This window comes from Antechinus flavipes, chromosome 2, assembly GCF_016432865.1.
Source record: "Antechinus flavipes isolate AdamAnt ecotype Samford, QLD, Australia chromosome 2, AdamAnt_v2, whole genome shotgun sequence".
Classification (NCBI taxonomy): Eukaryota; Metazoa; Chordata; class Mammalia; order Dasyuromorphia; family Dasyuridae; genus Antechinus; species Antechinus flavipes.
The window spans coordinates 482,085,212-482,112,876 of NC_067399.1; the positions used below are offsets into that span (position 1 = coordinate 482,085,212).

At 34.5% G+C, this 27,665-nt stretch overlaps 1 long non-coding RNA gene across 1 annotated transcript; it reads left to right on the top strand.

The window, feature by feature from the left end:
• The first annotated feature begins 43 nt into the window (after positions 1-43).
• On the top strand, positions 44-25,707 carry LOC127550678 (uncharacterized). The gene is made up of 2 exons (XR_007950920.1): positions 44-113; positions 25,491-25,707. It is a non-coding gene; the product is annotated as an uncharacterized LOC127550678 (long non-coding RNA).
• Positions 25,708-27,665: the final 1,958 nt, after the last annotated feature.

Consider the following 27,665-nt stretch of genomic DNA (forward strand, 5'->3'; position numbering starts at 1 on the left):
AACTCTGAACTCACGTATAACGTCGCGAGCTAGCTCCGCCCCCCTCGGTCGCTGGACGCTGCAGCGCAGCCCCGCCCCGCCCATCTAAGAGACTTGGAACCAGCAGTTGCGGGGTTAGTTTAGCGGGGCGGGGAGGGGAGGGGAAAGGAGGAAACGGGAGTAAAGGGGAGGGGAGGGAGAGGGAAGGGAGAGGAGCGGAGGAAAAGAGAGGAGGGGAGGGGAAGCCGGCTTGTGTGGGGCACTGACTCCTGGCATAGAAGCGGAAAATATCCCCAAAGTTGTTTCTTGGTTGTGCGAGGAAAATAAACTAAGAAAAATTTGACGTTGACTTCAGAGCTCCTCTCAAACTTGGAAATCTCTCGCTTACGTCTCATGATTGCTGTGAGGGACTTTGGAAACTGCAAGGAGACTTGACCTGTCCATTTACAGCTAGGGAAACTGAGGCTCAGAGAAGAGAAGTGATTGGCTCTTACTGGAATCCTTCCAGTTTGTGGTTTATTATGGCTGGAAGGTATTTTAGGGATGCCCTTTACTTTTTCTGCCTTAGAAACCTTTTTTTTTTTTTTTGTCTCTGTGGGGACATCATTGATTAGCAGTGGCCACTCTCCTGTAACTTGTCCAAGTTCCCATGGTCCCATAGTTTGTGTAAAAGGCAGGGCTGAAACCAGGACTTCTTGACTGCAGAGGCAGCCCTTTATTAGTCCATCACCCTCCTTTCTGTCTCTCAAATTGTGAAACACTTATTTAAGTTTTTAAGGACCTGTTTTTGTTAATTTGTTGCCCTTGCACGCAGGATGACTATTTTGTTAACCTCCAGCCTTATGGGAGTTCCATGTTTCATTAGCTGGTTTTTTTCTCTATCTTTCTCACACCAAGCACCTCCTTTCCCTCTTTTGGTCGTCTTTCTTAACTCCCCCCACTTCTGCCTTTTGACGTCTTGTTTTTCTAACCTCCTGGCAAAGTTAGTTTCTATTTCTCATTGCTTTCGGTATGAATAGAGATGGATTGTTTTCTATTGGACTTAATTTTACTTTTTTACAAAAAATTCATATTGATTCAGTTTTACTTGCATTAAGAAAAAGTGAGGAAATTACTTTCTCAATACTTAAATTGCTGGTTTGCCGATTCTAAAACATTCATAACTTAAGGATAGTTCAGGTAATTGTTTTTTCTCCTCTGTTTCATTGTAACCTACGTGGTTATTTGTGAATAATATGCCAACGATTTTTGTATTGAGGCCAGCTTTGTCTCCTCCTTTTGAATTGTAGACACTGTAATTCCACTTCAGTTAGCCCCAAGTTGCCTATTGGTTATCATGTACCAAGTCAGGCCATTTATGCACTAACCACCAAATTTTCCCAACTATTTACTTTTTATTTTGAGGTACTTCATGCTCTTTAGCTCCAAATTTAGCCTGTGCAATTAAAGAGAAAGGCCTTTATCTCACTTGGTTTCTGGCATTATAAAATGCTGAGTCACAGTGCAGCTGAGATAGTTCTGCAAATGATTTAAAGTTCAAGTTTAGAGTCATGTCAAATTTCTGCCAGTTTATTTTGTTGCTTCATTTCTTTATGTATTTATTTAGGGAATGGGAATGGGAATGGGAAGGAAAAAGAAGGATATCACAACATTTGCAAAATGCTTGCTTAAAATTTTGGTCCTGAAGCATTTAGTGCTGAAATTACCTATTCCCAATTAGTCCTGGACTGAAAATAATGCTTTTTGTGTTTAAGCAACATTTTTGAGATAAAGACAAGGAAACTGTGGCACTTGTCTAATATCACACAGCTAGTAAATCTCAGGAGCTTAATTTGAACTCAGGGCTTTCTGATTCTAGGTTGGGAACTCTATCCATAGTGATTCCTAGCTATTTGTGGGCTATCTCTTTATTCTTAATTTATGTATAAAGTTTTACAAATCTTAAAGCAATATTTATGAGGTTTTTTTTTAAATGAGTTTTCATAAGAGATTTCAGACTAAAAAATTTTTTAAATGGAGTATAGAATAGTGTTAGTGTTTTAATGATTTTTTTTGTCCTGAATACAAGACTTGATCCAAGACTGTGTTATTTACCATGAATAGGAAAGATAGAACAATATCTTTTTTTTTTTTTTCTTTTTTGGTCTCTTGATCCCACTAAACTAGTGTTGCTGCAAAAATTACTTTGGCAATGCCAACTCAAAAAAAGATTGCGAAAATTATAGGCAGTAAAAATGATTTTTATGTTTCATTAGCTAAATTTAACCAAAGATTAAACTGTAAACTTCTTATAGTCATTAGATTCTTAACAGCTCATTTCTCATCTTCAGGCCAATTAATAGTGTATATTTTAATCAACTCTTTTAAAGTACTAGATTTATGATCCTAACCAATTTTCATTTTTTTTTCCTGAGGCAATTGGGTTTAAGTGATTTGTCCAGGATCACACAGCTAGGACATGTTAAATGTCTGAGGTCAGATTTGAAGTCAGGTCTTTCTGACTTCAGGCCTTGTATTCTATGTACTTTACCACCTAACTGCTCCATACTAACCAATTTTCAAAAGAATTGAAGAAACATTTTGGTTGTGTCAGTGTTAGATAGAGAATAACATTTTTTTCTATATAATATTATTAATCTTAATAAAATCAGGATGAAATTGTTGGTTTCATAATCTCAGGACTTATCTACTACAGTGTAAAAGGTCTTGATCCATTGATTGCAAGAATACCCATACTTAATTAAATCATAGATCCTTGGAATCTTGAAATAAGAAGGAAAATATTGGTCTTTAAATTTAAACCCAAGTCTATGAAAAATCTATGTTGGAGTTCTTATTTAAGGCAGTATGACATAAATGAAAATGCCTTAGGAAGGGTTATTGATTGTTCAACTTTGAAGATATATTCTTTTACTGTATTAAATTCTCCAAATCTGAATATTTATCTAGTTTAAATAGTTTAAATTTCAAATTTTCTTTCAATCAATCAATCAATCAATCAACATTTGTTAAGTGCTTGTTACACGACAGTAGAGCAAATTGGTGACACTGTGGATAGAGCACTGGCTTTGGAATTAGGAAGAATCAGCAAATTTGGCCTCAGACACCTACTAGTTGTTTAATCCTGGGCAAGTCATTTAACCCAGTTGGCCTTAGTTTCTTATCTGTAAAATGAGCACAAGAAGGAAATGGCAAAGTACTCTAGCATCTTTGCTGAGAAACCTCCAAATGTGGTCACAAAGAGTTGGGATGCAGAGAGTCAAAAGGACATCTTTGCCCTTAAGAAGCTTACAATCTAATAAGGGAACCAACAGGAAAACAAATATAAAGCAAGCTATATACAAGATTAATAGGAAAATAATTAAGAGGGAACATGCTAGAATTAGAGTGAGGGAGTGAGAACTTTCCAGTCATGATGAATAGCCAGAGAAAATGCCTGGTGCTGAAACAGGGAGTGTCTTGTTTGTGGAATAGCCAGGAAGCCAAAGGGGTAGAAGGAGTAAAGGGTAAGAAGACAGGAAAGATAGTATGGGGGATCTAAATTATGAAGGTCTTTGAATACCAAACAGAGCATTTTTAACTAAAAGGAATGAACTTTTTAGAATTATTCTGAGAGGCAGCTAGGTGGTGCAGTGAATAGAGCACCAGCCCTAAAGTCAGGAGCATCTGAGTTTAAATTTGATCTCAGATACTTAATACTAACTGTGTGACCCTGGGTAAGTCACTTAACGCCAATTGCCTCAAGGGGAAAAAAGAAGCATTCTGTAACTGTATTAGATCCTGATGGGTAGAATCACATAATCAGCTAACAAGCATTTATTGAACTAAGGACCAGGCACTGTGTGAAACTCTGTGGAATTGTTTATTTAATCATTTCAGTCATGTCATACGGTGTGTGTCCCTAGGGTCTTTTGGGCAAAGATACTGGAGTGGATTGCCATTCCTTCCTTAGCTCATTTTACAAATGAGAAAACTGAGGCAAATGAGGTTATATGACTTGGCCAGGATTGCACAGCTAGTAAATGTCTTAAGATTTGATCTCAGGTCTTTCTTACTGCAGGCTGAGTACTCTTATCTACTATACCAATTAGCCCTTAGGCATTCAGGATGCAAACCAAAATGGACAGACTGATTTCTAGGCCCTTGTACCCTAATCAGGAGACAATATACATATAATGTAGTATACACAAAATAAATATAAAGCAGGTTCTTTACACAAGGGAAAGTAAAAAAGGTTTCATGTAGATGTTACTTGAGCTGAATCTTTTTTTTAATAGCTTTTTATTTACAAGATATGTGCATGGGTGATTTTTCAGCAGTGACAATTACAAAACCTTTTGTTCCATCTTTTCCCCTCCTTCCCCCCACCCCTTCCCTCAAATGGCAGGTTGACCAATACATGTTAAATATGTTAAAGTATAAATTAAATACAATATATGTATACATGTCCATACAGTTATTTTGCTGTACGAAAAGAATCGGACTTTGAAATAGTGTATAATTAGCCTGTGAAGGAAATAAAAAATGCAGGTGGACAAAAATAGAGGGATGGGGGATTTTATGTAGTGGTTCATAATCATCTCCCAGAGTTCTTTCGCTGGGTGTAGCTGGTTCAATTCATTACTTTGAGCTGAATCTTTTTAAGGAAACAAGGCTAAGAGGCAAAGGTGAGGAAGGAGTATATTCCAGGTTTGGGGACTATGCAGCACAAAGATAAGAGATTGGAAATAGAATAATATGTGAGGAATTTCAAGAAACCCAGTTTGACTGGACTGCAGAATGGGATAGGGGGAAGACATAAAGTTGGAAACATATATTGCGGCCAGGTTATAAATTACTTAAAAAATAAACACAGGAGACTATTTGTTCCTAAAGGAAATAGGAAGCTATTGGAGTTTACTAGACTCACAGGAAATAATCATCTAGAATTCATATTCATCAATGTAAGTTTTTGCCATTTGAGATTTAGGTTATTAGCCTTCACTTATAATTTAGAGAAAGATACCTTGAAAATGTAAGAACAGTAGCTTTGAATTACAGTTTTTAGGTTACAGTAATGAAGGCAGTATATCGGTTTTGACTTCAGCTGGCAAATGTCCTTTACTAAGGAAACATCATTCTCCGGTCCTATTGGGGAAAAAAACAAACCAAAAAACCCCCACAAAACCACAAAAACAAAAACAAAAAAAAACAGAGGAAAGGAATCTAGGAAATTTTTTCTCTAAGTCAACATTGGAGGTCTCAGTCTTAAGAAAAGAATATTCAGTGATACACAGTAAAATCATTCTGTTCTATGTGTGACACATTGAAATTATTGTAGCAGTAAGCTTGTGTCTCATTTGGAAAGAACATTGCACTCTGAGATGTTCTGTTACTAAACTAAAATGCTCTTTGTACTTCTCCCAAGTCTTAGTTCTTGCTGGATATCACAATAGGAGGTGCTTAACAAACACTTATTGAAAATTGAATGATTAAAATTTAATTGAGTTAGTAGGGTTTTTTTTTTTTTCCTTCTAACTGATAGATTAACTGGGAAGCCAAGACTGGGCTCTAATCACCTACTTGAACAACAAGAAAATTAAATTTTTGATTCTGGCTATATGCACTGATTATTTACTTGAACAGCTAGGAAAAGTATACATTTATTTTTGGCCATACGTAATTAGGGGGTATAGATTTTACAGAAATCATCTAGTTCCAACCCATTCATTTTTCAGGTAAGGAATCCAGTATATCCCTTAAAGTTAGTCTAAATTAATTAGCTCTCAGCAAAATTGTGAAATATGCAGTTGGTCTTTTTATCACCCTTCCTCACTAGAGTGCAGTATCCCCATTCTTTGTTCTGGCACCTGAGAGAGGCTCTAGTGTAGGTCCTTGCCAAAAGCTTTCTATCTTTCCAGATTCTGTAATGTCATAAAAGTTTTTCTCACTCTCTTTTTCTACAAAAGGAGGGGTGTTCATCTTTCTAGTTCTGAATATTTTGATTTTCTCCCTCTTCCTTTATGTTGGGACTCTGCTTTCTAAGGTACTTCTTGGAAAGACTCATGCTCAAAAGTGGATACTACCTGCAACAATGAAGATTGTAGAGCATCTATGCCTTTTCATTCTCTTTGGATCATGTTCATGTCTTCCCATGAATCAACAGTGGGAGTATAACCAACATATTTTACTCTCCTAATTTTGTTAAATTACTTCAGCTGCCTTCCCCTATTGCCTCTGCAACTGTCTTCTTCCATTGGTGAGTTTTTCCTGGAATTTCCATTTTGATGAAGGGCGCAGACTAGCAGAGATTCGTTGTGTAGACCATTGCAAACATAGATCTATACTTCACCCTCTTTTCAGCTCCTTTTTACATATTGTCTTCTGTTAGAATATAGTGAGTTCTTTAGGAGTGGGGCCTATTTTTCTTTTTTGCTTGTATTTATGCACATTGCACAGCACCTGGAACATAGATAATGCTTAATAGATCTTGAATTCACTTGGGGTTTTCCTCTAGATCTCTCCTACCTTCAAGATCAATTAGATTGGTTCATATAGAATTAGTCTGTTTCCCTCCTTGCATTTTATCTTTTTCTTATCTTCTGCCAATGTTTTAAAATTTCTTTATGTTAAATTTCATTTCCTCAAATGAAGATCTACTTTTTATATTCCTTCTTTTACTTTATGTGCCCAATTGAGAAAACAAAAAACCAAAACTAGTGTCACAAAATATGTAGTCAAGCAGAACAAATCCTTCCATTGATTGTGTCCAAAAAGAAATATGTCTCAGTTTGTGCTTTGAATCCATCACCTCTATTTTAGGGATATCCTGTTAAATCATAAGTCCTCTGCAATTAGGGTTAGTCATTGTAATAATGTGAGTTCTTAAGTTTTCTAAAGTTGACTAATCACTTTTAGAACATTGTTATAAATTGTTCTCCTGGTTCTGCTCACTTCACTCTGAATCAGTTCTTTCAGATCTTCCTCATTTTTCAAATTATCCCTTTCATTAGTTACAGTATAATAGTATTCCATCACATTCAAATATTGTACTTGTTGAACTAAATCTATCAAATTCTTCATTTGATAGACATTCTCTCAGTTTTAATTTTTTTTTGCCATCCCAAATAGAACTGCTATAAATATTTTTGTACATATAGATCCTTTCCCTCTTCTTTTGATCTCTTTGGAATACAGACCTAATAATAGTAGTAATGTCAAAAAAAATTATACAAAATTGAATAATTTTGAGGGGGACAATAGTGCTAAATTGTTTTCCTGAATGGTTGTTCTCATTCACCATTGGGAAATTAATATATCTGTTATTTCATAGTTCCTCGAGCATTTGAGTTTTGTTTTTTGTTTTTGGTGAAATTCAGTCTTTTAGTTGAAAAGTGAAACCTAAGAGTTAATTTGTATTTCTCCAATTGTTACTGACTTAAAGCATTTAAAAACATGATTATTTGTACTTTTGCTTTTGTTCTGAAAGCTGCTTATTCATATTCTTTTACCATATTACCATTTGGGGAATGACTTATAAATTTGAGTCAGTTCCCTATACATTTTAGAATGTCTTAGAGATGTTTCTCTAAGATGCTCATTTTTCTAAGATAAAGGTGCTAGGAATATTTGTCACAGAAATTTGCTGCAAAGATTTCTTCTCGTTTATCTGCTTTTCTGATTTTGGCTCTATTGATTTTGTTTGTTGAAAAAAAAAAACTTTAAAATTTTGTGCAATCAAAAGTGTTTACCTTTTGTCATTCTATGTTTTGTTTGATCAGGAATTCTTCCCCTACCCATAGATCTGACATAATTTATTCCATGTTCCTCTGATTTTTTTTTTATGGTATCATTTATCTCTAAGTTATATATCCTTTGGAGCTTATCAGTAAACAGAGTGAGATGTCTTAACAGGTTTTTTGGTTTGTTTTTAACCCAAATACCACTCCCTTATCATCATAACTGAGGTTCTTGGTTATTAAACCCAAGACTATTATGTCTGTTTCCTGCCGTATATTTTGCATCTATTCCACTGATCAAACTCTGGATTTCTCTGTTTCTTAGCTAGTACCAAATTGTTTACTGCTTTGAAGTGGTTTTTAAAACTGATAATGTTAAACTCTCTCCTTCCCACTTTTAAAAAAATATTAATTACTTTGACCTGACTTTGTTCTACCTGATGAGTTTTTTTTTTTTCTTGTTTTATCAAGTAGTCTCTTGGTAGTTCCATTAGTATGGTCCTGAATAAGTAAATTCAAAATTTATGAATTAATAAAACTACTTCAGATAGTATTGTTATTTTTTATTAACTCATCCATCCTACCCATGAACATTAGGTTTTTTTTTCTGGAGGACATTTATAAATTCTTTCAAATGGAACCTCATTTTTTATGTTTAGAAGTTCTAGTCCATTTTTTTCTAGAAGTGCTTAGGGTTGATTCAATGTCAATGTTTATTCAGGATGTATTGATGAGGTTTTATTGTATTTAGGTAAAGGGAAGACTGTATTGGTAATGGAAAGGTCATGAAACAAGTCTTTAGTAGTGATTTTCTGTTTCTGACTTCATTCTAAGGACTCCCTGCCATAGTTGATAGTCTGTGCCTACTCTGTGGTTAAAGTCACCCAAAATTACATGCTTGCCCATCTTTGGCACATTGATGATGAGGATCTCCAGATCTTTGTAAAATTTTCCTTTGATCACATTAGGCCTTGTAATGGTGGGAACATACACACTGATGATGGTGGCAAAGAGCCTGTCATTCTTGGGGAGACATACAAGCTTGTTAACTAGATTCGTTTTGATTGCAAAACCTACACCAGCTTCATAACACTCCACATCGCTGCAACCACTCCAAAAAAATGTGTATCAACCTCTGACTTTGTTAAGGTGGTCTTTATTTGCCAACATCGTTTCAGGGCTGTTACTACATGGGATATTTGTGTTCTCTTGCAACAAGAGCTGTTTGACTTTCAGGTACATTGGATCAGTAGATGATGAGTGGAATCATCTTCACAGAATTTTTGTACATTTTGTTGTTGTTGTTGTTTCAACTATAGGATAGGATCCCTGCCTGCTGTAGTAAGCAGGCCAGGGATAGATTGGGTGAAGTAGACAATTTTCAGAGCACCTTTTCTAGCCCTTTCCTCATGTCAGCAGGTGAGCCATGTGGTCCTTAAAAAAAACAATGGGGCTGTCAAATTCCATTGCTGCTTCAGTCCAGTGAGAAAATGCTCTGTTTTGGGCTACTTATGTCCAATGTTGTGACTATAGCTGCCAATGTATATACAACTTTTGCTTTGTCACTTGCCTGTCACCACAAGATTCCTAAAAAGGTGTAAATGGCAAAATGATATGGGTAATACCTTTTGATTTTCCCATAAATTGGATTTGTAAGGCAGAATTGCAGAAAGACATTTGGTCTCACTTTCTTCCAAAGTCATTGGGAGTCCAATGGCAAAACAAAATTCAAGCCAACTGTCAATGGCTCAGCATGCAGTGGATGACCTTGTCATCTTTGATGTCTAACAAAGCTCTAAGCACTCCACAGTAACTGCTTCTGCCACCTTCATGGTCCATTGGACCAAATAGTTCACATCCACTTATTCTGCTAGAAAAGTATTCATAAGTTTCCAGTAGACAATTACTAACTCATTAAAGGTTTTGAGGTGTAATATTCTCTTTAAAATGTAATATTCTCTTATTGGGATTTTCTTGGGTTTTCTGGAGGCAGCCTTCCTTTTAGTTCAGTAATCACAAGTGTAGCCAGGGATTAAGGTCCAAATCCTTTATTGTCTCCTTTACAGTCTTGTCTCCTTCACTTGTCTCTGAATCCGAAGATTTGTACTTAAGCCTCCAGCCAGCACAAAGGTAGAAGATGGAATGAATCTGTCTCAGCCTCCGAGAGCTTCTAGTGCACCTGTTCCCTCTGGCCCTGAGAGCTTTTTACTTATATGCCACACACTGAATATACACCAATCATTATATCACTAGGAAACCATTATTTGTTGTAGGATTAAATCAGTGCTAAACTTGATTTAACCATTGTCTCCTCAATTCCACTTAGTATCTTGTTTCAAGTTCTGGCCCATAACATCACCTTGTAGGATTAAATCAATCATACTGAATCATGCTAAATTAGATAACTATTGTCTCTATCAATTCCACTGACTTAGTACCTTGTAAGAATCCTTTGTTTCAAGTTCAGAGTTCTGACCCATAATATTGAGGCTCATATGTTACCCTCAACCCTTAGCCTTATCTGCTGAAATGGTTTAATGGGTTGTAGCTGTTGGGCATATGGCAACTTCCTGGAGCCTACAGGTGAGAGTTGGGTGGCAAGTGAATAACAAAGGGGGGAAGCAGCCCTAAAAAAGCTCAACAGCCTCCATTCCAGAGGTACAACTTTTCCCATAGTTCCCTTAGTTTTCCCTTAATATCCCATAGACTCCAAGCATTTCTAGCAACATATTGAATGGTAAAGTGATAATGGACACCCTTGCTTTACCCACTGGATTAAAAAGTATGTGGTAAGGAATAAAGTATAAAGAAAACTGGAAAGGTAGGAGGAGAATAAGGTTAATGAAGAGCTTTGAAAGCCAAATGGATGATTTTGTATTTGCTGCCAGAGGCAATAAACACCATTGGAGTTTAGCACTGGTACTCTAGGTTTGATGTTATTTACTTCTGTTCCCTTGCCCCTCTTCTCTTTCATTTACCTAGAGCCCCAAAATGAATTCACAGACTTTTAAGATTCTCTTCAAAAGCTACATTCTTCTCAGGTACTCTAGTAGTTAAAATTTGGCACTTAAACTCTAGGTTCAATAATACTCAGGGAAGTTGCTTGTCTTCCTACATTTTGCATGACTTTACATGCATTAATAACTTGTCTTCTCAATGAGTAGGGTAGGGGCTGAAGGGAGGAAGAGAATTTGGAACTCAAAAGTTACCAAAGTGAATATTAAAAATTTGCCTAGAGCCCTTTCTAAATTATTTTTGAACCCAACTCTGTATGAGAGTAAGGTCCTTATTTCTAGAGATTTCTACTTGCACATCAATTATGTGAGATAATTTTTCCTAGTTTATTCTTCTCCCAATGTATTCCTCTTCTTCTCTTCATTATTCTTTTAAAAAATCAAAACAAGATAAGAACATAATCTCTCACAGACCTTTTAATGATATTTCCACTAAGACCCTTAATGATTACAAAATTCTGAGGGATGCAATGTAAACAATTTATTCTCATTTAGTCCCTAAAAATTGTTTGATTTTGTGTACCATTTTTTCTCTTAACTTCAGTGTTATATTTCACATTTCTACATAGCTCTCTTCATCAAAAATGTTTAGAATTCCTTTTTCCTTAAAAGTCCATACTTCTTGACTTCTCTTCTCACCTTCCACCTCCTAGGATTATAAATAGTCTCGATGGGCCAGTAGTTGTTGATTGTAAGTCTATGTCTTTTGGCCTGCTTATGCTTTCTGAAATATCACCGTACAAGTTTTCTGCTTCTTTTTTGATGGTGGCTGTTTAATCTTGTATGATCTTCACTGGCTTCTCAGTACATTTCTGTATGGCAATATTTTTATCTTGGACTCAGAAACTTTTGGTCTATAACTGAGAATTCCTGAAGTTTGTTTTTTTTTTTCTTTTAGAAAACAATAGGTTGAAAACATTTCTTATTTTGGTCTTCATTTCTAAGAGATCCTGGATAGTTTACTTTTATGATTTCTTTAAGGATTAGATACTTTTTTTGGGGGAGGTGTATCATGACATTTAACATATATATTCTTTTTTTAAAAATAATTATATACATTTTATAAGTAGTGAAAAAGAATACAGCTACAGTCACTTATGCTACATTTGTGTTCCTATGACTTTTTCTTAGCTTTAGAAAAAAGTCCTACTGTTCAGCTCTCAAACAGCTAATTAATTTTTTTTCTCAAGAATTCTTTTTTTTTTTTAAATTTTATTTAATAATTACTTTATATTGACAGAATCCATGCCAGGGTAATTTTTTTTACAACATTATCCCTTGCACTCGTTTCTGTTCCAATTTTTCCCCTCCTTCCCTCCACCCCCTCCCCTAGATGGCAAGCATATATATTCTTACATTTTCTGTCTTCTTTCCTAGATCAGTTGTTTTTGGTATGAAACACTTTAGATTTTCAGTCTTTTGAATTTGTTTTATTTTTTATCTTGTTATCTTGTAGAGTCATTAGCTCCTATTTGGTCATTCCAATTTTCATGGAGTTTTTTCCTTTAATCAGGAAACTTCTAGTTTCCAAATATTTCTTTGATAGCTACAATTTTAAAAAAATCAGTTTTTAGCTCTCAAAAACTCTCCTGCTTTATCTCTTCCAGGAATTCTACTTGAAGTTGTAAACAAGCTATGTTTTTCTTTGTTTGTAGATGCTTTACAGTCATTCTCTTTTTCTGAATTTATGTCATCACAATAACTGTATGATAGGTTTTTTGGTTTTGTTTTGTTTTCTTTTTGATTATTCATTCTTCCAGTTTATTTCCTGACATTATGCTTTATGTTAGAACCAGGCTTTCCACATTTCTGAGGGGGAATGTCTGAGTTGAGCTTTTGTTCTCTTAGATTTTCCTGATGCTTTCTTGAATTACTGAGTATAGTTTAGTGTTTCAGAGACAACTTAGATTAAAGATCCATAAACTTTCAGTGTTCTCACATTGGTTTTAGAGCAAAGTCTGATTACTGCCCTCCCTTATTTGAACTCTTCAAGTTCCTGATCTGGGTTAATATCTGCATAACTATCCTATTGCCTCATTTTTTGTTGAAGTTTCAGCGGATTAATACTACACTCATCAACTTTCAGCCATCTTAGATGGCTGGTTCAAAATGATAGAACTACAAGCTCTTTTTTGTTTTGGGATTTCTGCTGAAGTTATTCCCCTTCTAGTCTAAGATTGGCTGGAGGCTGGAACTGAGACCTCTACTCAATTTCTTGCCTTAGAGCTGTACAACTCCTCTTTGCTTCTGAACTTTTTGTTGTTGTTGTTCATTATATAGTCTAAGGTCCATGACTGATCCTCACCCTGGAATGTCACTGGAATGTCTTCTCAGTCAACCCTAGACTTCATATATCCTAGACAAGTTTAAGAGTACCTTTATATGGTTTTCTCTAGTCTACAGCTTTGATCTTTCATTTCTGTTGTGCTAGACTTCACTGTGCCGTATTCTTCTAGTCATACTTTGTTTTTGGTGTCTACAAACATAAGTGTGGAAGAATGAGCAAAAAAAAAAAAAAGACATTCACATTAAAAATTTTTTTTGGAATCAGGGGTGCCAAATTTAAATAAAGAAAATTCTATAACACATAAAAACAAAGCCTCAAAAGGAAAAAAAAAAAGCTTGTCCATGAGATCAGTTATGTTTAGTGGAAGACATGCATTCAGAATGAATTTAAAAGGGAAAATGTTTTACCCAACCATATGTAATAAAGCCACCAATGGCTATTTATAAAATAAAGGCTTAAGTGAATAGAACAAGACTTTAAATAACCCAGTGTCAGAAATAGGGTATTGAACAAGTTATAAATGAACTCCCAAACTTGAAAAAAAAAAAGATAATGTTGGATTTTTGATGTGGTATTCTTGACATGCAATTGACATGTTCTTGGTGTGTAATTGGCATGTTGGATTTTTGTGTGATTTTCTTGGCATATGGAATTTTTGGTATAGTTTGCTTGGTGGGTAATTGTTATGTTGAATTTTTGACATGGTTTTCTTGGTGTGTGATTGATAGTAACTAATCCATTAGAATCTGTTGATAGGCAAAAATTAGTGCATATATTATAATAATACATTATATACTTTTCGTATATCCATTTCTTAGCATTTGACTATACCTTCCTTTTTTCATTCTGTCTCTACAAATACCTTACATCTCTACCTTATAGAGCTGCCATTTTATGGCTATCTGCAGAACTGCTTCTGACATCTTTTTCTGGGATGTTTTGTTGTTTCATGGACTTTTTTGCTTCTAATATATCTATTCCTCCTCTAATTTCCAATATATCCTCTTTTGTGTTTATTTTGAGCTTTTTTGTTGGGCTGATCTATATTGGTAAAAAATATTTCCTCATTGGGAATTCCTTATGCCAATGAAATTCTAGTATATGTGTAACATAACAAAACTTTAATAGTAGCCAAACTTTATAAGTAGACAGGTAGAAAAAAAGATCAAAAGAGGATATGAACAAATAAGCTATTACTATTTTATTAAAGTTCATATTTAGGTACTTAAGTTTTATTTGAAATTTAAAAATTCTAATTATTTATATTTGTTGAGATTATTAACTTTATTTTAAAGATTATTATGAAATTCCATTCTTCCTCAGCTCTGATTTTTTGAATCTTTAGCTTCTTGCCAGACAGATAATGTGTCATCTTCCACAAGAAATCTAAATTATTGATACTTTTCCCTCAAATTATCATATATATGGTTTTAGTGCATATATATCATATGTATATTCATCTACTTGTTTGTTTGCATATTATATCTTACCTGACTTTTTCTTACATATAGAAGGTGTTTAATATTGCTTGTTGAATTAAATTTATATGTAACCTTGTACACATATGTATATGTATGTATATTTCTGTATTAAAAATCCTCTTTTAAAAATCTCACCTTTTGTATTCTGCCTGAGAATAAGCTACTCTCAAAGATCTTTACCAAAGAAGAGTTTTAAGGTTTCAGTAGAAGTCCTTTTTCCTTTCAATTATGAAACAGCATATTATAAATTCATTTTCTACATTGAATAAGGTTGTGCTTGAGATAGTTTGAGAATTCTTTATTTTAATTTCTACTTCTAAATGGCTCATCTGGGTAACAAATTAAACTTTTAATACAAATGCATTTAATTGTAGCCAGCACTGATACAAATGGTTCAGAATTCAAAAGTATTATTACTGATTATAAAATGCTGAAATTAAAAGGTGTACTGGGAATATTGCTTATACACAGCTTTTGGCTTTGAAAGATTTCACTTGTGAGTAATTAATATAACTGGATGTGTAATTTAGATAGGTTTGTTAAACATCTCATTTAATTTGTCCTATAAAACTCTTCTTTGGTGAAGCTTACTCTTGTTATATATTCATTCTGAGAGTTCCCCAACTGTGCTGAAAAATTAAAATAACAAATGTGGTCTCTTTACCTGAATTCATTTTTATGTGATCATGATCATCATATTTGTATTACTTTTTTATATTACAGATTTTCACACAAAGGTCTTTTGAAACAAATTGCAAAATACAATGTAAATTATATGCAATAAAGTTTTAATAAAGTGAACCAATGTCAAAAATATTTATAGTAGACATTTATTTGTATTGTAGATTAGATGATATCACAAAACCTTTTAAATATAAGATGATTGTACTATTGTTTGCATTTTGTTCTCAGAAGAGACCTCAGGAAAGTGATGCCATGACATGCAAGAGAAAAAGATTTAAAAAAAGGGCAATTTTCAAGAGGAGGAAATTTGGAAAAATTTTAGACTGGGAGAGTCATGAAACAATGAATCATGTTATAGGATCCGGTTAAGCTTTTTAAGACTTTTTTAGTCCTCTTCTTATTTACCATATATATATATATTTGCTATAGCATCTATAAGATAACTAACATTTATTCCCTTTCCAAGGGGACTAGCTATCTATATATAATAGGACTACCTATCATGGCCCAGATAGGAAGAATAGAGCAGGAGTTATTTTTTTTAATAGCTTTTTATTTACAAGTTATATGCATGGGTAATTTTACAGCATTGACAATTGCCAAACCTTTTGTTCCAATTTTTCCTCTCCTTCCCCCCAGCCCCTCCCCTAGATGATAGGATGACCAGTAGATGTTAAATATATTAAAGTATAAATTAAATACAAAATAAGTATACCTGACCAAACTGTTATTTTGCTGTACAAAAAGAATTGGACTCTGAAATATTGTACAATTAGCTTGTGAAGGAAATCCAAAATGCAGGCAGGCAAAAATATAGGGATTGGGAATACAATGTAATGGTTCTTAGTCATCTCCCAGAGTTCTTTTGCTGGGCGTGGCTGGTTCAGTTCATTACTGCTTCATTGGATCTGATTTGGTTCATTTCATTGCTGAAGATGGTCAGGTCCATCAGAATTGATCATCATATAGTACTGTTGTTGAAGTATATAATGATCTCCTGGTCTTGCTCATTTCACTCAGCATCAATTCATGTAAGTCTCTCCAGGCTTTTCTGAAATCATCCTATTGATCATTTCTTACAGAACAATAATATTCCATAATATTCATATACCACAATTTATTCAACCATTCTCCAATTGATGGGCATCTACTCAGTTTCCAGTTTCTGGCCACTACAGAGAGGACTGCCACAAACATTTGTGCACATACAGATCCCTTTCCCTTCTTTATGATCTCTTTGGGATATAAGCTCAGTAGTAACACTGCTGGATCAAAGGGTATGCACAGTTGAGCAGGACTTATTAATGTGGAGTCCATGAACTTGCCTTTTAATATTTTGATATAATTGAAATACAGTTATGAAAATAACTTTCTAATCATTAAATGGCAAATGTAATTTGTAACATTTGTAATTCTATGTATTTTATTTCATGCATTAAAAACATAATTCTGAGGATTCCATAGATTGTCAAAGGCATCCATGACATCAAAAAAGTTAAAACTGCTCTAGAGTCTCTGTCTTAGCAGAGATGTATTTAGAGAGTAAAACATACCTCCATACCACAATATCTCCCTCTTTGAAGTCTGTTTTTGTATTATGGTTTCATAGAAGAATCACATTTGTGAGGTTTTTCAGAAGCTAAAGGGGCCCTCCCTTTCTCTGTAGGCTCTACTTTTCAATTCTATAAACTGTAGCCTCTCAGGTAGGTGGTACACCTTCTTCCTTTATAAGTCTATAGGTTATAAAAAGCAATACTCGCTTCTCAATAGTCCGTCAATGATTTCCCCTTTGGTATCTGATTGTGATTAGATATATGGCTCTGCTTTCTGAAACATCCAGGTAAAGGAGAGAAGAGGAACCATATATTCTTTTGTGCATTTTCATGGAAAGATAGACTTAAAACTTATTGCAATTGTGTGAGCAACCTTATCTGATGACCTTGAAGTAAAAAATATTTAGCATTTGTCTAGAACATCTAATTAGTCTAAAATTAAATTTTCACTAAGGAAGAAATTCTATATAAATTCAAGTTAAGTATTTTTATTTGGTTCTTAAACATAGCACCCATTATGGACTACCTTTTCATCTTAACACTCACAGCTTTTCAAGTTAGGCCCCTAACAGGATAAGTAACTACTACAAAGAACCTCTATGGGTCCATATTCCTAAAGGTAGAGCATATGAGCCCTAGCTGGTGAGCATACCCTTAGTAGTCATCCAGTAGACAAAATCAGTTCAAAGCAAAAAAGGCATTTACAAACATGGCATAAAAATTGTAGCTATGAAACATTCCCCAATAAACCTGGATGGGGGGGGGGGCGGTACTTTTCCACAAAGATCTTTAGGCACTTAAGAGAATATTGTGCAGAAATTTGGAATGCATTTGTAGTAAGGCATACTCATAGGGGACATGTGGCTATAGCAACTCGTGCCCTTTTCTTGTGGTGCCATACATTGCTGTCTTCTGGATCATATTTTTGCTAAATGAAATTGATGGGGGAGTGAAACTGTGTTTCCTTTAATCTGTAAAATTATCACTCTAAAATTGTGTCCCCTTTTGATCTGTAAAAGAATGGAGATTCCTGGTCTACCAGTCTATGAGAAGAGCATATCCTCTTGGCTGGCCTTTTCTAAGGCAAATTATGCCCCCCAACTCCCCTACCCCACCCCACCCCACCCCTGCTCCTATTGATAGCCGGATCCCCATTCAAATTCAGGCTGAAAAAGACTTCAAAGTAAGTTCATTCAATTGGGTGATCCTGATCTGATCAAACTACCCCCCGTGTCCCCCCCCCCCCCCCCCCCCCCCAGCCTCGCCAAGATCTGCTTATAAAATGGGTTTCTGTTCACTCATTTTTTAAAGAGGCCCAAAGCAGGACCACGCCTTGTCAAGGAACCTCTCTCCTTGGCACAGCTGTCTGTCAGGACCCCTGCCCACTGGGAAGACATTCTCTTCTCAGTGTTAGACCCTTTGTTTATTTCTCTGCCAGATTTCTCTGCTAGGACCTTTATCTTTCTGCCAGGGCTTTGTCACTCAGAAATCAGTCGTCTTAGCAAAAGCTGTCTTCTGCAGTGCCAACAATAAACTTCCTTCTACCATTCTAATATTTCAGGTTTGTGAATTGGACCTCGCCGACCAAAGAGGGATTCCCACAACTCTCTGCCCTGCCACTAACCACATCATTTGGATCCCTAACTGCATCAAAATCACTCCACTGGGTTCCCTGGATACTCTTCTCTTCAACTTGACTTTTTATTTCCGGGGCTAACTCTGTCCTGAATGCATAGTTATTTCATTGTTAAAAGATTCTCTATGATGGATCAGTGCAATAGGTTAGGTACACAAGACACAATAGTCAGTGGCTCAAATCTATTGTTTGATGAAACCATAAACTTCAGCTCCTGAGATAAAAACAGTATTTGACAAAAATTGCCAGGAAACTTGAAAATAGTATGGCAGAAACTAGGCATAAACCAATATCTGGCACCTTATTCCAAGATTCAAAATGGATTCATGATTTAGACATAAAAGGCGATATAAGCAAATTAGGAGAACAAGGGGTAGTTTACTTGTCAGATCTTTGGAAAAGGAATTTATGATCAAAGAAGAGATAGAGAATATTATGAAATGCAAAATGGATAATTTTGGTTACATTAAAAAGTTTTTGCACAAAACCAATGCAGCCAAGATTAGAAGGGAAGTAGAAAGCTGGAAAACAGTTTTTACAACCAATATTTCTAATAAAGGCCTCATTTCTAAAATATAGAGGGAATTGAATAAAATTGGTCAAAGGTTATGAACATGCAATTTTCAGATGAAGAAAATAAAGCCATTCATAATCATGTGAAAAAGTGCTCTAAATTACTTGATTAGAAAAATATAAACTAAAACAACTCTGAAGTAATGTCTCACATCTATCATATTGGCCAAGATGATAGGAAAAGATGATAAAATGTTTAAAATGATTGTATTTATATAAAACCTATATTAGATTGCTTGCTGTCTTGGGGAAGGGGAGAGAAGTGAGAAAAATTTGGAACTCAGTCTTACAAAAGTGAATGTTGAAAACTGTACACGTGATTGGAAAAAATAAAATACTTTTAAGAAAAAAAAAGGGATTCTCTGCTGCTGCTTGAAATTACTTGTTTGTGTTAAACCTGCTGGATGTGAAGTTTTTTTAATGGGCAAATAATTCTGCCATATTTCATGGCCTATGGTAAGGAATAGAAGAAATTTCTTTCCTCTTTGCCAGAAGTGCAGTAATCATACTCCATGAAGCTGCTTTCTGCCTCACACCTCCCAGGACTAACAAATTTTTTAAAGATTTGAGAAATGTGACTAGTGAATATCAAGATTCCCTTCCAATTCAATAAGGGAAATGTTTTTAATGTTACCTTTAAGTTGTGACTTTGTACTTCATTAATGTATTTATCAGTTAGTTATGTGCTCTTTTCTGTGATTTTATGAAATGGAGGGAATAGAGTGAGAAGAATATTAACCCTTACCCCATGTTCATATATTATGTGGTTATTAAAAATGGTTTTCTAACCAATATAAGAGAATATATATGTAATAGCCAATGGTCTATTCCCCTTAATTCTGTTTGCTTTAGTTGCTCATCTGTAAAATGAGTTGAAGGAAATGGCAAACCTTTTCAGTATCTTTGCTAAAATAATCCCAAATGGGGTCACAAAGAGATGGATATGACTGAAATGACTGAACAACAACTATTCTCCAAACTAGCACTTGTATGTATATTGGATCCCCTGAGGGGGCAATTGCTACCTTGTGTTCTAGAGTCACTCTGTGGTTACTCCTAAATCTAACTTAATTTGTAGGTCATGAGCTTCTACCACTGTTTTTTCCCATTACTCATCTGCCAATATTAGTTTGTTATAAAAGAATTTACTAAAATGGCATAGCTACCCTGGCATGCATTCTATCAATAAAAAGATATTAAAATAAAAAAAATAAAATAAAATGGCATAGCAAGAACAATTGTTTTCCCCAACTCTAAATTGAGGTTTGTCATCTCCTAGCCTGCAGGTAGGGATAAGGGAGATATAATATTTTTCAAAAATTCTTTCTAGTTCAGTGCTACATCTCTTTGGTGTGAAACCATAGCTAACTTTAGTAATTATTATTTAATGTATGTTTATTATGTGTTTATACATCACACACAAACATATCTCCTTGTGATGTGATTTCAAAAGTGGTTTCTCAGATTTTTTTTTGAGCCATAGCACTATTGTAGGAGTAAGTATATATCCTTACCACATAATTTCTTTAAAATAGATGATATTCATTAATATGCATATTTGACATAACTTTTTTTTTTAATAGCCTTTTATCTACAAGTTATATGTATGGGTAATTTTACAGCATTGACAATTGCCAAACCTTTTGTTCCAACATAACTGTTAAAAGTTAATGACACTGGGACTTCAGAGGAACAAACAGTCTCATACATTGGAGAAAAATATACCATAAAAGTAAAAAAAAAAAAGGATCTTTTTATTTATTTCTAAATTTGATTGTGGTTTGTTGTTTAGACCTGAGACTATATAGGTATGGGGGAATTTCTAGGAAAGAAACTCCCTTTATCAACACTGATCTTCAACTTGCATTTGTAGAGTGTTAGCTGCAGTCACTGAAGGATTAATGATTAGGATTAATGTCAAACATGACAGCTGGTAAAATAAAGTGCTGGACTTTGAATTAAAAACATTTCAGCTTCTGTGGTAATAGTAATAGTAGTTCCTACTTCAAAGAGTTGTTGGGAGGATATAATGAGATAATGTGTAAAATGTTTTGTATACTTTAAGCATATACCTTAAAGCATTATATAAATGTTATTGTTCAATCATTTCAGTTGTGTCCAACTCTTTGTGACCTCACTTGGGGTTTTCTTGGTAAAGATATTAGAGTGGTTTGCCATTTCCTCTTTCAGTTCATGTTATTGATAAGGAAACTGAGGCAAATAGGCTTAAGTGAGTTGCTCAAAGAATAAATGCCGTTATTATTATAGGTCAGAAATGAACTTGAACCAAGGCCTGCCTGATTCAAAAGAGAGTTTTCAACCATTATTCTATGCTGCCTATCATTATTAGGACCTGATGCTAAAAATATCATAAGAGAAGAAAGGACTTAACCTATACAAAAATATTTATGCTGCTTTATTTATAAAAGTTAAAAATTGGAAATAGCCTATGTGTTTAGCAGTTATAGAATGCTTAAATAAATTGATGTGATTTTTGGACAGATTTGAAGTGGGAGGGAAACTGTTCTCTTTACTGAAGCTGTGTTCCCTTTAAGATTATCACTCTGAAACTGTTCCTTTTTCTGAAACTGTTCCCTTTAAAATTAAAGTTGTGTCCCCTTTTTGAAGAAAGAGGACCCATCCTCCCAGGATAAGAAAAGCAACATTATTCAAGGGCAAATTAACTCCCATTGATGTTTTTGAAATTCTAAATTCTCATTCAATTGAGAAATCCTGTTTTGATCAGCACAGGCTGTCCCAGCCCCCCATCAAGAGCTAACCATATAACAGGTTTCCTTAAACTCACTCCTTGCAGAAGGCCTAAAGTAGCTTGCTCAGCTGCTGGGACCCTCTGCCCACTGCGAAGGCATTCTCTTCTCAATGCCAGGCTCCATTTCCCTGATAGGACTTTGCCACTGTAGAAGTCAGTTTTTTGGCAAACTGGTTTCTATCCAACAATAAACTTTCATTTTGCTAATAATATTTTGGGATGAGTGAATTCTTTCACTTTGAACCTGTGGCCAACTAGAGGGGATTTTAACAACTCTCTTATTGTCATTAACCTCATCACCACTGGGAATCAAGGGGATACGAACCTCATTAGATTGAGTATGGGAATTTGTTTTTCTTGACTTCAAATTTCTTACACGGGTTTTCTTTCTTTCTTTTTTTTTAAATTGGGGCAAGAGATAGAATGAATTTTAAAATGGTTGCTAATTGAAAAAGTTAGATTAAATGAAAAATTAATAAAGTAAATTATGATATATTAGGATAATAGATCATTATGTTGCCATTTAAAAAAATCAAAAATATGAAAAATACATGGAAATTTGGGAAGACCTATATAAAGTGATAGAAAGTGATAGATAAATGAGAGAAGATTCAGTAGAGAATTGTGTATACATTAACTATAGTGATATTTAAAAAGAAAGAAAGCAAAACAAAATCAGAAGTAGATAGAAAAAAAGACCTAGAAGAAATCATAGAACAAGGGCATTTTTTCTCCTTTGTATATTGATTTTTAATTTATTTGGTTTTACTCTCATGAAGTAGTTTGTGGTATTTTGAGTAAGTTTTAAATTATTTTGTATGTTTATTTGATTGTCTTTGTTGACAGTTTTGGGATTTACTACAAAATTTTTTAAATTACATTTCCTTAGAGGCATACAAGTAATGACACTTGCATCTACTTTGTGGCATTATAAAAATGAGTTTGTGATAAAATTTGTGATAACTAATTAAAGGGATGGTGTTTGTGATGATTGACTAATTATTTTTCTGACTAGCTTACCATTTATAAAATTCTAACCTATTTCTTGTAAATAGTCAATGTAAGCTAAAGACTATGCCTCTTGCCATGAAAAAAGGCAAATAGTTCCATATAAGCTCCAGCCAATTGCTCATAGAAGTGTAGATTTAGAGCTCAAAGTTGCTTCTTGGTCATCCAGGCTCACTCTTTTATAAATGAAGAAATAGACCTCAGAATTACTATCCAGGCACTAAGTAGTAGAGTTTAAGAATTGAATCCAGTATGGAAAGGAAAGATCTGCAGAAATGACAGGATTTGCAAAATGATTAGGTTTGTAAGCAGAAGGTACAAAAAACTTTGGTTTTTACACCAAAGGTGGATAAAATTGGTAAGAGTAAGAATTGTAGACAGAGAAGTAGAGAGAGTACTGGGAGTGCCATCATTTAAGTACAAAGGTAAAAGAAAGTAGCAAAGGACACAAAGCACAGGCTGGATACTGCTTTTTGAGTGTTTTCCCCTAGGAAAGGTAGGGATATGATGGTTGAGTAGAGCCCTTCCGTGAAGAAAGAACATGGCCTAAGTAATGATCTAAAACCTTAAACAGATTATTAAGTGCTGAGTTAAGGTAGAGTTTATAGGATAACTATCCAAGTCACAGACAGGAAGAAAGGGAAACAAAAAGTAGTCCTGGCAATAGTATGTTAGAGCACATAGCATGAAGGAAGACAAGAAGTATCTTGATGAGATAATAGAGGTTTTTGTAAAAGTTTCTCACAGTATTGTTTTATAGTATTTGTAGACTACTCATATTTGCTTCTACCTCAGTTGTCATTGCCATAGTCTAAGACAATAGAAAAGTGATAGAAGAAATATATTAATCCATGACAAATTAGTATTTGTATAGACAAATTAGGCTAGTGTTTCTTTAAAAGGGATTGGAACCATCCTTGAGATTTTATTGACTCAGATGTCTAAAAGTTCAGATAGTTGACATCATCTCTTGGTGAATACAGAATATAAAATGACACAAGATGTTCCAAATGCTCTCTGATTTTGGTGAGCAGACCATAATGGGCAAGTCAGACAAGGGAACTTCATTCAGAATTAACTCAGTTTGTCAAATATTGTCAAATATTTGTTGGATATTCTTTTCTTTCTGTAGCTAAATGTGTCTTCTTTTAATAACAATGGGGGAAAAAACCAAGTATTTGAAAATAGAATGTCTAGTTTTAAATATACTGTTCTATCCATTGTACCATATCAGTTAGCTTTTTTGTGCAATGGGGACAATGCTGCTTTCCATTTTCTTCCTCCAGAGGATGAAGCAACTTCATTCTTTAGGTACCTGATAGTAAATATATGGAAGTTGATAATTACACCATTACTGTGGTGCAGTTAGTCTAAAATTCTACTGGGCCTTTGAAGCCCATGAAACCTGATAACTTGGATAGAGCCGAAAGGTTGTCAAGATAGGAATTTTACTTTTATTTGCACAGATCCTGGAGCAATGTTTATTTGGAGTAGCCTCCCCAGGAATGTTTGAAATCATATAAAAGGGGAAGGCAGTTTTCCAGCAGCTGGAGAGACCTTCTGTCCTATATCCCACAAAGGAATTTCTCTGATCCTCTGTTACAAGATATTGGTTTGATTCTTGTTTTTTTGTAATTATTTGATAAGTATCTATCATATATTTGATGGATGAACAGGGAATGAAATAGCAATGGCAGGGTAGGGGAATAATACTTAGGTATAAGCTGTCAATGATAACTTAAGAGGAAGCAGGATTCATTGTCATATCAAAAGATCAGCACAGCTGTGAACTGATGGAATTAATTCAGCAGAAAATTATTTTCTGAACTAACTGGACACCAAACTGGATGGCTGACACTAAAATTGGAGTCACTAGACTCACTTAGAGCTGCGGGGAAGGATAAATGTTTTTCATTTCCTTAAATAAATGATAACTTGAAGATTTAGGGAAGAAAATTAAAACCAGGTTCATTCCCATTAATAATAGTGGAGGTAAATTGGGGAATTGTTTTATGAAAGATATTTAAAAGTTTTTAAAGAAATCAACCTCCTTCCTAAAAATCTAAATGTGAAAAGGGAAGAGAGTCAATTTAGATAGAGACCTGTCCCTAAATCTCATGCCCCAAATCTAAATAAAAAAGACTGCAGTGGAACCCCTTTATAATAAGGTTGTCAGGAATAGCTCTACCTCCAAGAGACAGGATGTTACTGTATGATCTTGTGTTTTAGGATGCATAATATAGATCTAAAACAATAAGTCGTGTTGCAGGAATATTCTATTTTGACCTAATGGCATTTAAAGTTAGAAGGGACAATCTAAATCAACTTCTTTTTAGAGATGAGAGAACTTAGGCCTAGAGATTTGCTTAGAATTTGGAGAGTAGAATCAGGATTCAAAATCAAGTCTTTTGACTCTATATATCTTACCATTTTACTTCATTGCCTCCCAATTTATTAGACAATTTCATACTGTTAGAAACATTAAGTTTTTTGTTTTGTTTTGTATTTTTAAGAATGGGGATTTGATCCATAATTTATAAGCATTCAAACTCTTATTACAAACGTGGGCTACAATTTTCTGTATTGACTGTATACAATATTTAAATTCTTTAGGCCTTGCTCATTTCCACACTTGGTTTTGACTGTATAGAAAGAATTTCAAAGATATAGTGACTTCATGCCTCATTAAGTTAAATAGAATCTATTAAAGATGGACCATCTGGTCAGCATTTAATGGTCCAAAAAGCTCCATGAGTCTAAAATGCATTATTCTCTCTCTTTTTGCAGCCAGTCTTAGACCTGAAAGGCAGAAGGTCCCAAAAAGCTTAACTAATGGACAGGAGTTTGTTATTTCTCTACTATTGTGAAAAGAAGGCACAAAATGATCACATTCCATGTTTCCTTGGAGAGCTGCAGCCAGTGAGGAAGATCCCTGCCTTGATTTATTTAATTGTTCATCTATTGTTATTAGATAAATTTACATAAAGAATGCTGGATCTAAAAACCTGTTTCTGTTTACTCTTGAGTAGATTCCCAGATATGACTTTATTAAAATTTATTGGTCTTTGGATTGCTTTATACAAAGGTTTAATTTTATCTTACATATTTCCTTGTGGTCTTTTTCTCTCTGTGAAACTTTAAAGAAAATAATTTATATTAAGAAGGGATCTAATGTTCTAGCTTTTTTGGTCAAAGATTCTTTTGTTATTTAAATAAAATGATGATAATAATTAGAGATATAATCTAGTAGAATGATATGACATAAATGTTTCTTCCAAAATTATAGCAATATTATATATCTTAAAGTCAAAATGAAATTAAGTGTGTGTGTATAAGCAAACATATATATGTATGTATGTGTGTATGTATCTATCTATATCTATATCTATCTAACTAGTTCATGTTCTTCAGGGATACTTCCCAAAGTTTTACTAACATTGGTAGGTTGAATCCCCAGAGGATAGCTGACCATCAAGATCATAGGGGTAACTAAAGAATTAGAGTTTTCTAGTAATGTTGCTCTTGAGCCTATCCACTATATTACTATTGATTATCAGGCAGAGTTAATTAACTTTTAGAAAGGGTATTTGATTATCAGGTATTCCAAAGACATTAAAGATATCAATGAGATATCTTCCAAAACTGGGAGTACACTCTCACTTTGCATATTCAAGATGCTTAGAGTTGGGTTCTGAGTATCAGTGTCTCTGTATAGTTCTGAGATTTGTTGTTGTATCCAGTTTATTATCTTCAGTATATTTCTCAGGGCATAATGCAGAAACTGCTGTCAGCCGCTCCTGATTCTAGGATGGCTCTAGATGTTCTCTGAAGCCTCCAATGGATCTCCCAAATTTACCTGGTGAAGTTGGTGTAACACTCCATGCTTGATTTTCCCCTGGGAATTTTAAAAATATATTTCAAAACAACACAGTGAAAGGCTGGTAAAGAGTAATGAAAGTGGAGATGAGCAAAAATAGAAGAAAAAGAAAGGATATCTATGTGGAGAGAAAGAAAATGCTGTCCACTTGGTCTTGGACTCAGGTATCCTATTTAGATTATTCTAATGAATATAGAGGGTACAACAAAATAGTTCAGAAATGACTTTAGAGCCCCCAAATCAGTGCTTTTTCACTAATGGACTAAACTGTTGCATTGAGATGGAAAGGAGCTGTGACTGGATGATCAGTCACAGCTCCTGATCATCCAGCTTTGAATTCTTTACTTCAATACTTGAAATATGAGTTTAGTTTCACTGCTATGTTGACAACATAGAGGAATTGACAAGAGTTCCCCTGAAAAGTTGAGATATAGATACCATAAATGTAATCAATGTTTATGACCTGATTAAATTGATTATTACTTATCTTACTGTACTATTTTAGCTAAAAGCCATTTACTTTTGAAATCATGTCTTATTTGTGATGGGCTGGTATAGCTGTTGGGGTTTCAACTATGACTTTGTTTAAATAATGACCTCAAAAGTCTCTGAATCTTTGTGTAGCTAAGGAAGAGTATTACAATTTAAATAAAAGCAGGTATCATATAGTTTAGAATATTAATTAAGGATATATGAAAGAATTTTATAATAATAAGTTTCCAAAATTAGTTATGGCACACATCAACATCAAAGGATCTGGGTGAACTGTCAATTATAATTATTGTTTACACACAAACTGGCTGACTTGGTGCTATTTGACAGCTCAGTCAGCCAGTCATGGAACACTGGAATGCTAATATTTTTCCCTGTCTCCTCCTCTGATTCAGCAAAAGGAAGACATTCTAGGCAGCAGTCTGAAGATGTAATGTGCTACCGTTCTACAAATACCAGAACAGTAACAGACACTAGCACACTTCAGTTTGCAACTTAGTCTTCCTCTCAATATCATAAGCAAATGGATATTTTGAGATGGGGCAATATCCAGATGGAGCCTCCAGAATCCAAAATGAAGCAATGGCCTCAAA